The sequence below is a fragment of the Pinus tabuliformis genome, chromosome 2_1 (assembly GCF_031772625.1).
Source record: "Pinus tabuliformis cultivar Carrire ecotype Pingquan chromosome 2_1, CPIR1, whole genome shotgun sequence".
NCBI classification, from domain to species: Eukaryota; Viridiplantae; Streptophyta; class Pinopsida; order Pinales; family Pinaceae; genus Pinus; species Pinus tabuliformis.
The window spans coordinates 2842175-2856061 of record NC_142299.1 but is presented as its reverse complement, the minus strand read 5'-3'; positions in this window follow the sequence as shown (position 1 = coordinate 2856061).

Below are 13887 nucleotides of genomic sequence, written 5' to 3'. Positions count from 1 at the left end.
TCTTGAGTCCGAACTAGCTCCTTGTACAGGGATATCATTAGGTCTGTAGCATCCTTTTCCTGCCTTTGCTGGGAAACCTCGTCTGTTTGTGGATGGATGGTAGCTGGGAGCTTGATTTTCTTTCTTAGGGCCGCCATGTCTGCATCCCTTAGCTTCAATAGTTCTTGTATACCTTTAACATCTTTAGGATCATGTCCTATTTCTATAATTACATCTTCCAAGGACTTGATCCTGTTGTCCTTGGCTTGTGATGATGCTCTCTCCAATTCTAGCTGAGAGGCTGTGTTATCAAGGCTGCTCTTCAATTTGTAGTTCTCCAATGTTTCATCTGCCAAGGAGGCATACACCATTTCACCAGTTTGTTTATGCAGTTCGATCTTATCCATAGGGTGTATTTCTTTAGCCAGAACCTCCATGTTGGTTCTTAGATAATCCGAGGTAGATTGAGGATGCAGCGTTGTGGGCATGAAGTGACTCATGATCATCTTGCCTTCACTTACATCAAAGGCAGACATGAGTCTTTGCTGATTGGTAGGAGCCAGGTTCAGCAAATGATTGTACAGCTGTACTTTAATAGGATCACTCCTCCTCTTAATGTCAATAAATTGCTGTTTGATGCTTGACTGTCCTTCTCTGTGCTGGCTGGAGGAGCTGACCTCTCCTCCTATAGCTCTATCATGTTCATGCTGGAATGAACTGGCTGAAACTTCTCCACTGGGTGGGCCCATGCCCATTGCTTGCCTCACTGCTATGTCATCCTCTGGAAAGTCATTTAGTCTTTGTCTTTTCTCTCCCCGATTGATGGATGAAGTCAGGGGAGTCTCTCTATCTCTTTTCCTGGTTAAGTCCTCCTTTTGTGGGGTTTGGAGGACCAAGGTATCAACAGTGGTCTCTGCCCTAGGAGGCACTATTGTCTGAGCCTGTTGCTCAGTGGAGCTTGGAGCATCAATCACTTTTTCTTGCTGCAAGGGCTGCTGTTCACTATATTGTACCTCTTCTTGTTGCTGCCCTTGTTCCTGCTGCTCCATCTCTTCTTGCTGCTGTAGCAATGTATCCACTTGTTCTTCTGTCAATGGAGGTGGCTGCTCCACCTGCTTCCCTTTATCTTTGCTGGCTGTCTGTGGTGCTTTCTCGGCAGTTTGCTGTTGTGCTGTTGATGATGTAGTAGCTGCTCCAAGCTGCTTTTTGTAGGAGAGGGGCACCTGTCCACAAGTTTCCAAGTCAGCTTCCTTTTGCATATTTCTAGCCTCTTTCTCAACTAGCTCTTCATTAGTAATTTCCTCCTCTAGGGTACCCTCTTCCCAACTTGATGCATTGGCATACTTTTCAATCTTAGGTTGTCTCTTGTGTGCATAGCTACCCAATTTATATTTTATCCTCCTGAGGGAGACAAAATGATTGGGGTCATAGGGTATCCATTCAAAGCTGGTTTGCAGTTTGAGGCCCTCCAGGATACTGTCTGCCTCTTTCCACCCCTCCTCTTTTCTGTTATATAGGAAAGGACCCAGCTGGCTTCTTACCTTTAACTGTGACTTCTTGTTCTTGCTCTGAAAATGGAGGTAGTCTGAGTTCCCAAACTGTCTGAAATATTCCAAGGCAAAAAGCCTCATGGGGACATACCTTGGCAACCTAAAAGGGTTCAACTCACAGCCATATATCCTGATGACTGTGTGGTTTTGGTAGAAGTACCAATTACCAATACTGTAGGACTTATTCAAATGGAGAATTCTCCTCATGTCATCAGTTAGTCTAGGAGGTGGAGTACCATGCAATACTGTCATGGTTGGATAAATGAATAAATCAATGAACTCATTGTATGTGTAAGGTGACACAGATGAACAATGAAAAACAGAGGTCCAGAACACAACTGACCTTGGACTTCCCTGGGCATTGAGTGGCTTCAAAGGAAAAGAGAAGGTGGCTGGCTGATAGAACAAGAATAGGTGGTATATATATGAGGTATACCTGAATAGTCTTTCCCTCTTCAAGTTCATAAACTGCTCATGGATTTTATCTGCAATGTATGTAGCATAGTCATAATGTACAGCTGGGGGTTTACCAGGAGAGAATATAGACAGCATTGCCATTAGGCTATCATCCACATCCTCCATCCCCCTGAATCCTAGGACATAACTGATTAAATCCACTAACATCCTACCCAATTCATTCAAATATTGATATCCAATGGGAGGAGTTCTGATGGTGTCAGAGCCTGGTCTTACAAACAGCTGATTAATCTTAATGATTTGGTCACCTGACAGCTTGCTCCCTTTGTTTATCAAATTCTGCATATAGAGGGGGGTCAATTGCTTGGCAGTATGGAAGTGCAGCATTCCATTTATACTCTCTGGGGTAATCTGGAACAGGACTGAGCCTGTGGGGCTGATGACAGCTCTTTGGTTTGGGTCATAGCATTCCTGGCAGCTGTAGACCAACTCTGGCATAGGATTTACTTGGGGGAGGTTGTAGATGGGCAAGTTTGAGTCCCAAATTCCCAGGATGTCTGCCCCAATCAGGTGCTGGGCTTTCAACTCATTCATCATCTGGATATTGTATTTGGAGCCCATAAGGAACCAGTCCAGCATTTGATAATCCATGTCTCCCAGGGCTTTCCATGCTAATTCCTGGTGAGGAGCATTGAGGGGCTTTGATATTCAGAGCAATAGGAGTCTCCATGGCCTTCTTCAAAGTTCAACAATTGTAGGAGGAGGGTCTAATGGAAGCAACACAGAATAGAAGTGATTTTCTATAAAAACAGTTTGTATCTCAGATACTAGAGGAGGAATTTACACAACAGCAGTTGAAATACTGTTTGTTTCAGGAGCAGGGCTTCTCTTTGGTCTCACTATGTCCTCTTTCAGCGGGTGAATTGAGTTTAATAAGAAATTCGCCGGGAATACGTAGTGAATGTTGTTTTTGAGCGAAATTACAGGTATTAAGGCTCGGCTGGTGTTTCTGGACTTCACAGTTGCAAATGTGGACGTGCAGAGGGAAATGGCCGGTGAAAATATAATTTTTAAGGTCTCCTTAGCCCTCTGAGTAACTTTAATTTCAATAACAGGCGTATGGAGGGCAGCAAACGGTAAATACCTGTTAATTGACGAACAGAGGTCGCATAGGCATGCACGGTTGATGCTGTGGAGGTCGCCTTGGTCAATTGAGCAGGTTGGCAGAGTTTATAGGACGTAAATGCTCATGCAGAGAAAACAGTAGAGAAATGCGCAAACAATGGAAAAATAGACGTTTTTTGGCTTAATATGGGCTTTTTTATGATTTTGGCGCTTTTTAGTGATGACGTCAGCATGACGTCATTGGTGGGTCAAGGTCAAGTGACGTCAGCTGATGTCATCGGGTGACGTGTCAGTACACTGTTGGTCCATGGGGGCGATGAGGTGGCAGCCATGTCATCAGGGAGGTGGGCCAATCAACGGCAAAAGGATGAGCAGAAATGACGTGGCGACACGACATAGGAGGGCAGCTGGCGGTCTGGACCGTAGCGGTTATGGTTGAGGCTAACCGCTACGGTCTCTCGGGGCGGTTTGGGTACGGCGCTGAAGGTGTCAGGCCTGGCTCCGAGAGGCCTTATCATTTGACGCGTGGCCTGCCCGTGACGTGACGCAACGTCACTTTCTCGGGCGGTAAAGGACGGCTGCGGGGGCTCCTCCGATATTACTGTGGATCGTCGGATCCTTGGGACCTGATCCGACGGTGGGCGGAGCAACAACATGCTCGGGTTATATGCGCGGGCGGAAACTTTGGGTTGTGGGTTTTTTAATGGTTTTTCAATGTTTTCCATTGAAACAAACTGCGCGCTAACCTTTGGAAATGTGCCAGAGGCGGGCCTTTTAGACTTTGGGTAATTTTTGCAAAGGTTTTTAAGGGTAAAAGAGGGTTTACGAGGGTTTTTTCAATGCAAATGGTGGTTTGAGGAGCAAGTTGGCTTGTAGCAAGGGGGAATGGGATGTGATAGGTTCACCAAGGTGACCAGAGGTCACTTTGGTTCCTTTTGGAGAACATATGGCTATAATGCCAAGGGGAGGAGTATTTATAAGATTTTGGGGCTTTATACACCATAGTGTTAGTATTATTAGGGGAAGGGTAAGATAAGGGAGCTATATAGTAGAATTAGAGGTTAATATGAATGAGGGGAGCAAATGAAGGGGATTTTACTGAGTTTATCTGAAATTGATTTAGTTTTGAGAGTAGATCAAAATGAAAAGATCTTAGACAAGAAATGTGGCTTCTAAATGAACAAGAACCACCATAAAACCATGATCTCTCTCCATAAATCTCAGCTAAAGAAAGGGAATGTTAGTAATGGAATGAAGGGGGAGAGGGAGGTTAGTCATGCTCCTTGCTGTAATTTGATGGAATTAACCACTTTGTGCATTGGTAGATTTTTGCCTTGGAAAAACACCTCTTGACATGTGTATAATGGTGAAAATACCCTTTCTGCAACCACAACTGCTTACCCAACTATTTTCCTAGCATTTTTTGTTTCTCCTTAGAGGGTGCATTTGGACTTGCAAACCCTTACTTGCCTTTTCTTTTCTTTGGCTTTTTTCTTTACTCTTTTCTATCTACTTCTAGCCTTATCTCTTCCAAGGTCCCAGATTAAACTGTTGGGAACCTTTACTTCTCTACCTAAACTACTTGTCTGCCAAGATTAAGCAGTTTGGACAGACTTCTTTCTCTATTCTATAACTCAAAATTGAAACATGGCATGATCCAGGTTAAACTGTTGAATCATCCATCCAAATTGGAATAAGGTCATCAACATTTGAAACACTTTACACACCTCTTGTTCTCTAGGAAATATGGGATCTTTGTGATACCAAAGTAGAGCATATTTGGACTTTCTTTGGCCAATCATGAAATATGAAACCTATTGGTATAGGTGTCCAACACCAGCATCTACCTCCCAGCGAATGAAATCCTTTCTTCACCTCCCTTCAAAGCATTAAGCACCCAATGATTCCAATCTCAAACCGACAACAATTCTTTGCAATAACAAAATTCCAGCCTCTAGATCTCATGGAGAAGAGATCCACATATAGATGTTTGGAGTGAGGATGAATCAGTTTGTGATCTGACTAGTGTCCTCTCTCTCTGTCAGTTCTTACTTCCACTTGGAGACTAAGAGCCTCTTACTCATCACTTAGTCGAACTCAGCAAGGCAAGTGTCATGGAGGAAGATTCTGGAAGCTTCCACAGTCTTGACACCTCTCACAAGAGACCCTGACATTTGTCATTTCCCGCTCAGCGCACCCTGGTAGTGCTTCCACCTGCGTTGTAATGCAACTAGCCAGTGTAGCCTGTGCATTTCAACGCAGGCAGCTAGTGGAGCTTCTGAATTGATCCTGAATTGACTTGTTTTTGAGCAGTTTCTGGTGGATAACTTCTGTGAATTGCTGTGGTTTGTTAGCCTTGTTCCTCTAGGGGTAGGAAAAACATGTTTAGGGACTTTGGATCCCTTGGATTATGGACGTTTCATGTTTATAGCTGTAAGGCACAAAAATTTCGATAACAGTTGCCCCCTAAAGTATGAGGTCGTTTATCGGGTGAAATGCTTTATTAGGAGGATCCGAAGTTCTTTCATTGCTGGGAGGAGACCTGTAATACAATACAATACAATACATTATTTTCATACTTTTTTCATGATCTAGCCGAGGCGGGCATTCCCATGCTCAGCTTTATAAATTCATTTTCATGTACATATAACAGACAATCGTCTGATGATAGACTGATGATTCTGAAAGAGCCATCATCCTTTTGGTAGGATGATTATTTGTGATGCAAAGCTGTACATTTCCATGTCTTTATTTTCTGAATATATATCGCAGCCCGGATGGATGAAACTAGATCCGGGGTCTTCAAACTCGTCTGATCTTCACTCTAAGTACAAGTCAATCCATGTGAGAATTGCTCTGAAGTCGAACATGGAAAGACATCGCTTGATTACCAGTCGATGATGTAAACTGTTAACAAGAGCGAGAGGAATCACCGATAATGATGATGACCCTCAAGGTACTGCAGTATAATTCACATGGTTTGAATAGAGGACTTGGCATCGAACACCACGCAAAATCTTTCGGTCGAAGGTCATTGATGTATACCTGTTGCCGGAAGTGAGAAACTTGCCATTGAGGCATGCAAGCTTCAAAGTACTGAAGGGGGTGTTCCTAGATCAACTTCTTGGATAATGAGCTGATGTCGACAAGAAGCGATCCGTCAAAGGAGGGCCTTAATGAATCCCACATCGATGACACAGAACGGAGCTAATGATTTTGATGGAGGTGAAAACGATATGATGACATACGATTCAAGGTGGCGGTCATGAAAGAGTATAATGTATGGTAGTGGATGGGACACAGGTGACTTCTCTGAACGACTTCTCTTGAACATATAGCGACACTTATGCGATGGACCGGTAGCATTACCCCAAATATGGATGGTATGGCGAGACCATGGTGATGTGACCGGTGAATGAAACAACCCAACCCAATTGTGGTACAGAGGAAAAGTGTCATGTTCAAGAGCGACTTGCTACCATCAAAGTTTTCTTGAGTTTCTCCCAATTTTTCCCCAGTCATTGCTGACCAATACCTCTTTATTTTTGTCAAGCTTGAGGAGGATAACATATGCTTGTTCTATAACTTGCCCTTCGGGCAAGCCCATCGCTATGTTTTAACGAGCCTAGCGATAGTGAAACTCGTTCTCGTCTAAAGACAAGTTTGTCGCTATTTCATGCATTTAACGAGTCTAACGACAAGGATAACTCGGTCCTTTTCATTTTTAGAGAGTCTGAAAAGGTACATAAAGTTAACTCCAAAAGTCCTTTTTCGTCATCTAATCCCTTAAGTCCGAAAAAGTATAAAACAATATAGAAGGGATGAATTTTCGATAGTTTTAACGAGCCGAATAAAACAAGCGCTCGATCTTTTTGTGCAATAATCCCTCAGGTCCAAAAAGATTAAAATCTAGAGGAGGGATAGCTCTTCCGGTCACTTTAACAAGCTGGAAGGCCAAAACTCGACAATCTTTTCATATTTTACGAGTCAGATGAAAAGAGCTTAAAGAAGACTCGTCTTTTGAGGAACGAGTGATAAAAAGGGTAGCAGCTGATTCCAGGGAAGGATTGGAATTTCCAAATCACGGCAGTGTCACAAGGATGGCTAGTGAAATCACTCTTCGCAGCTGTTCCTCAAAATGGGTAAACAATCATATGGAGGTGAATGATCGGCCAATGGAAAAGTGGAGGTGATGGGAAAACACGACCAAGGCTTTAATGGCTGATGATATTACATTCACGGTGGTTATTTACCGGAATAGTTCATTTTTTAACGAGCTTAAACGCGGGTGGAAACATTTGCTCGATCTTATGTTTATTTTTTAACGAGCATGAACTATGCGCTAAAACTGCTCAGACCTTGCGTTTATTTTTTAACGCGCATGAACTGCATGCTAAAACTGCTCGATAGTCTAGTCATCTGATAAGAAAGTCTCATTAAGATTCTATTTTTTATGGAGCTTCATCTTACAAAGCTTTGCTCCGGATCCTCTCTTTATGCAAGTTCGGAAACGACTAATCTTACGAGTTTAAAGGGTTATAGGTCCTAAAAATTTAAAAAATAAATAGCCACCCCTCACTTGCACTCCAAAAAGTTTGCATGCCCCCAGGTATAAAACAGAGTTTCAAGGTTGCCCCTACTTCATCTTCCGCTAAAAAAAATGTTTTACCGAGAGAGGCCTACCTCTTTCAGGCTACCCAAAGATTGTTCTGTTATTCTTTCAACAAAACACTTCTTCGTCGGTGTCTACCGAGATAGACAAAGGTGAGGCGCCAAACACGTAGCTTTGACAAGAGAATCATATTCTAGAATAACCCCTCTTCCAACCACGGACGGGGTACAGGCTAGTTATATTCTCCCGTGGAAATCTACCCTATACCCAAAGTTTTCCTGCAGAAGCAGACCAGGACGCATGCCCCCTGGGTTCGAGTCATATCCTCCCGAATTACTCGCGCTCATCAGGAGGACGAACTGTGGGTTGAGACATTTCTTGCGTGAAGAGACCATTTAGGGATGGTATATGACTATTTGCGATGCGTGATCCGGGAAATGAAAGTTGGTCCACGAGCTTGACCACTCTTCCTTCATGCGGAAAACACATTACTCTAAAGAGTGAGGAGACGATGGCTCCCATGCAATAAATATAGTCTCATCCAAGGAGTAGGTTATAATCCAAGGGTCCTTGAATGACAATCACGTTCATTTGAACGGTCTTCCCTTTTAATGCTATTGGCACATTGGGAAGAATCCCTAAAGGTCGACTGGTTCCTTTATCAAAGCCTGTCAGATTTCTCATTTCAGGCAAAAGTGCTGGTGAACCAAGTGCTTTCCAGGAAATAGAGGAAAGGATACTCACAGATTCCCCCTCATCAATGATGATGCCAACCATTACCATTCTGTATATTTGAACGATAATCCTGAATGGTATGCTTGCTGGCAACCGGGGTCTGCCTAGTTGGTTCCAATCGAAGGATACAACTAGGTTGCTTGGTGGTGGGACTGAATAGACGGCCGGGTATGACTCTGACGAAGTTCCTTCCTGCGATAAAGGAATGGGCAAATTTCCCCCTTGTTCATCGGAGTCTGTGTTGATGAAGAGAATTTGGACGGTGTCATCTTTATTCTCCTCTGTGATGGTATCATTCGAAGATAGAGCCTCTAAAGGAAAAACCGGGTCAATTTCTGCTTCAACCTTTTGACTTTCGTCAGGTATGGATTCAGACGGTTCATCCTCAATGATAGGTGCTTCGGCTGACCACGTGAGCGGGCCAACCGGGTTCTCAACTGGTGAAGGACTTGGCGGGAGTTTTTGATATCCAGGAGGAAGTTGCACTGGTAAAACCGGGCGATCTTCCAAAACTCTTTTAGCCTCATCTAAGAAGGGACAACAGTGGATGGCATGGTCGCCTTCACACAGTTTGCAGGGAAATCTAGCTTTCCCTCTCTGTCCTGTGGCTTCACTTTCACTAGTTGACGGTGTGCTGTCAACATGGCTATCAGAGGTTGACGCCACCGAATTGTGCAAGCGGGGAGACCAGTCCCTTGGTATCCGAGGGATGCAAGGACAATCTATGTGAAAGTGGTCTCCCTTGCATATGACACATGGCGATTTAGGCCTGGTCAGTGCAGTGTGTGGATTTTCATTAGACGCCATTCGCTTGCCCCCAGTCGCTTTTGGCTCCTTCTTCTTCTTCTCTTTCTTCTTCTTTTCCTTCTTCTCTTTAGGAGCTTGGCTTTTGGCTTTGCCAGCTCCATCAAGTGAAGAGGAAGGAGGAGAGGAAGAGTTAGAGGAAGTGGAAGGCTGGTGGGCAGCTTTGGACTGGTCTAACTGCTGATTCGATTGTTCAGGAATAGTGGTGTTTTGAACAACATTAGTTGAGAAGAGCCAGACAGGCAAGCCGATTGTCAGTCCCGGAAGCGACAATGTGGCCATATGGGGCGCTCCAACATCTCCCCAAGAGGAGAAGGGACTAGGACTTCCACCAAGGGGAATTCCTTGGTTAGAGGGCTCCATTTTCTCAACTGAAAGATCAACGCGGGAATAAGGGTGATTGATTATTTCGTTAAAATAATTTTTAATGACGCTTTAGACACAACTTGCTTTTTCAATTTTAAAGAGTCGAGAAAAAGCTAAAGATGACTCTAGTCTCCTTCGATGTTTTAACGAGCCCGAAGTGACAAATGCTCGAATGGACTTTTTCGGTTATAGAGTCTGAAAAAGGCCAAAAGGAACTACTCTAGAGTTCTAGGTAGAGGGTGTGCCAAACTTTTCGCAAAACCACAGAATACTTTTTAAGGTACGGGCGGTCAATCTTCCTGAATGCTGTGTTCAGTGCATTGCGATCAGTAGGGCGGCTGACACGGCTTCCTAAGGATAAAGGTTTTATGCCTATAGGGGTCTCCCAATATATACTTGACGGTACGTGGGAGCACAATCCGTACTGGCGCTATCGTCCCTGAGGAGGAATCACCCACCATCAGCGAGATCGACAGTCACCAGGCTTTACGATGCCGGAACACGTCTCTAGCCTAGACCTCTATGTTGTGCGTTATGTTACAAAGCGTTATTAAGTTCATTCAGTTTATTTTATGTTGATCTTTCTTAGAAGTTTGCCTTTTGAGGTTCACCACGAGATGTATAGAAAACTTTCTAAATGCAATCTAAAAGATGATAAGCGAATTTTATCTCTTTTTTAACAATGAAAATCCTAGCTACAAAGGGAAAAGAAAGACACCATCTTTTCTCAGAGAGAAATCAGCACACTCTAAATGCACTTTCCCTAAATCAATCATGCAAACTATCAAGATGCAAATGCACAATGCAAGTTTTTGTTTTCCGCTTTCTTAATATTGATGCCTAAAAAGAAAGCTTTTTGCACAACTTTGAATTTGCTTTTAAATGACTAATACAAACAAGTTTACTTTTTCGAAATCAGAAAGGGTAGAAGAGATTACAACACTTAACAATTTTCGAAATAAATGCTTGTTTTGACACTCAAAAGAGACAAACTCAAACCAAAAGCAAAAATGAATGTATAACCAACTGTAAACAGTCAATGAACTCTCTCCTAAGATCACAATCAACAGATCTGAATCAAGGGCTACAGGATGACTATTTCACTCTTGCAAAGGGAAACTGTAAATGATGCCACAAACACATAAAAACACTCACAGTCTTTTGTACAAAAGGAGGCGGAATTTAAGTAGAGAAAAGGGGCTATCAGACAGGTACCTATGCTGGTTACAGGCTGCAAAAATCAGAGATCAAAATAAGGCAAAACAGAGCAGAGAACCCCAGCTGCACAAGGCCTAACTGGATCAACGCACCTGTATAACAGGGAAACTGAATTTCAACGTAGGTAGCCTTCACAGGAACTGCATTGAAATGCAGAGTCTCTTCACAGATCCTGCGCTGAAGGAGAAACAAGAGTTCCTCACTGGGTTCTGGGTCACGATTTGCTATTTAATCTACAGTTTCAGGCCAAATCAAAGCAACAAGAAAGGTACAATCAAAGGGATGCTTTGAAGGAGGACTAAGATCTATCACAAAGGATCATCAAATCATTTGTGAGTCCATTGTTCAGATCATAGACAAATCCAGTGATTGGATCAAAGCAGCAGCTGTCTACTTTGCATTTGAGAATAGCAGATGCAGTTCGATTGTTGCTGTTGAGTCTATGAAACAAACAATGATAGAAACACAAATAAAATGACTAAACAAATCTCCCCAGTGGAGTCGCCAATTTGTTGTGGGGAAAAATGCCTATGCAGGACGATCCTATCCACCTAAGGTGTGATAGTGCCTTAGCAACAAACAGAAACAGCTATTCTAGTATTCTTCCTTTATGAATTAAGAATGAAGAGAGATGTATGGACTAACCGGTGTCTTCCGTTTGTCCCTCGATCCGGTTTCTCTTCTCTTTGGGAGTTCCCAACTACTTGCCTTCTCACTCGTCCAGCTTCAATAGGTTCCTGCAAGATCACAAGAAGGGAACACTACACAAAGACATAGATTCATATTCATAACTAGTTCAGGATTAGAAATAAACTAAACATACTAATGCAATCATACATCAAAGACACATCAGTATATAGGAGAAACCAAGATAGCTTTATTGATGAAATAACAAGGTTCAGGAGAAGATACAACCAAGAGAGTTCCAATCCAGCATCTACCTCCCAGCGAATGAAATCCTTTCTTCACCTCCCTTCAAAGCATTAAGCACCCAATGATTCCAATCTCAAACCAACATCAATTCTTTGCAATAACAAAATTCCAGCCTCTAGATCTCATGGAGAAGAGATCCATATATAGATGTTTGGAGTGAGGATGAGTCAGCTTGTGATCTGACTAGTGTCCTCTCTCTCTATCAGTTCTTACTTCCACTTGGAGACTAAGAGCCTCTTACTCATCACTTAGTCGAACTCAGCAAGGCAAGTGTCATGGAGGAAGATTCTGGAAGCTTCCATAGTCTTGACACCTCTCACAAGAGACCCTGACATTTGTCATTTCCCGCTCAGCGCACCCTGGTAGTGCTTCCACCTGCGTCGCAATGCAACTAGCCAGTGTAGCCTCTGCATTTCAACGCAGGCAGCTAGTGGAGCTTCTGAATTGATCCTGAATTGACTTGTTTTTGAGCAGTTTCTGGTGGAGAACTTCTGTGAATTGATGTGGTTTGTTAGCCTTGTTCCTCTAGGGGTAGGAACAACATGTTTAGGGACTTTGGATCCCTTGGATTATGGACATTTCAGGCTTATAGCTGTAAGGCACAAAAATGTCGATAACACTAGGGGCTATGGAGCTTCCACACTGCTAGAGCAGCGCTCTGCGCTATGCCCTTAAGACGCACCCGAGTTCTTACTTATCTACTTATACCAATTAATTATCTTCATGTAAATGGATGTCTTATGTTATATTTATTTATACAAAACATTCATGTTAGTTCACACAACAAATAAACAGTACACTTGCAATTTATACCCAATCATACACTAAAACGGGAAAAGATACACAGAAATATGATAAACTTCTCTTTATTAAATCTTCCAAGAGTTACAGACTCAACCTCCCTGCGCACTCAGCTGCAGGGGTCCGCGCACTCAGCTGCGGAATACTAGGCCTTTGTGCAGTCAGCTATAGAGCCTTCTCCTACTCTACGACCCAAAGACACACTTTACACTTAGAATCAAGTACTTAGCCTCATCATGCTTCCATTCTTTGTTTTCTTATTTTCCTGCTACTTAGAGCCTCACTCTATTTATACAATCCCATGGTTCACGGACCATGGGTAGGTCTATCAAGTCGACATTACATGACAAAAACTAGGGTGGAAAACCCTATGACTCTACTATGACTTCACGCTCCACGCCCACAATTCGCTGAGCTTTTACAAAGGACTTCGTCAAAACTTTGGCTTTAAGCCCCAAAACATGCCTTGGGAGGATTCCATGCCCAAGATCTCATGATCAAACAAGGTACAGTATAGACATGATGGACATGTTGGGTTCACGCAAACACAAGCATAATATCTTGTCCCTCCACAATTGCAGCATATCGGCTGTCCACAACCTCTTCCAGGTCCTCCTCCACCTCGACCTCATCTGCGCCCCTCAAATCCTGTTCCCACCACTCTTGTGTTCTGGCCTAAGGACAGTGATTCAGCCTGAAATCTGTAGGTGGGAGTTCTATCCATCATTAGCTCATAGCTTCTACAAGTTCACTTATCGTGTCCCACCTACCTATAAAAAGTACAGAGCAATTGTTGTGAATTCTGCATGTACTTCTGTAACAAATGGTAGTTTTCTGTAGCATGATTTCACCTATTTGATAAATCATGCACCATAAAGTAGGTGCCATGTTAGGTCCTACTTGCGCTTTCGGTCTTAATGGCATTGGTCCTCCTCCCATGAGGTAATTTTCAAACACTGGGAAATGGTCCTTATCATGACCCTGACCCTTAAATTTTAAGCACCACAACTCATCACGTACTTCTAGTCGAGTTGTCCTATCCTGTTTCAGACAATGCATCTTAAGGCATAATTTTTTCAACTGCACATGAATCTGGGAAATCCTAAGTTAGGATCCTGCATTTGGGTCTCGTGAAGCCTCATCATGATCTCTAAGGCCTCTATCTAAGTTGTTAGCTTCTACTGTGACAACGCGCTCCTCAAGTGTGGCGTTAGTGATGCTACAAACCATGCATTGTGCCATACACTTCAGCCTTTGATCTAGCTCCCAAGGAGTCTCACCTAGTAGCATTATGATATCTTTGAATCCAATGATCGATTATGCTTCTAATTTTGGCCAGCTAATTTC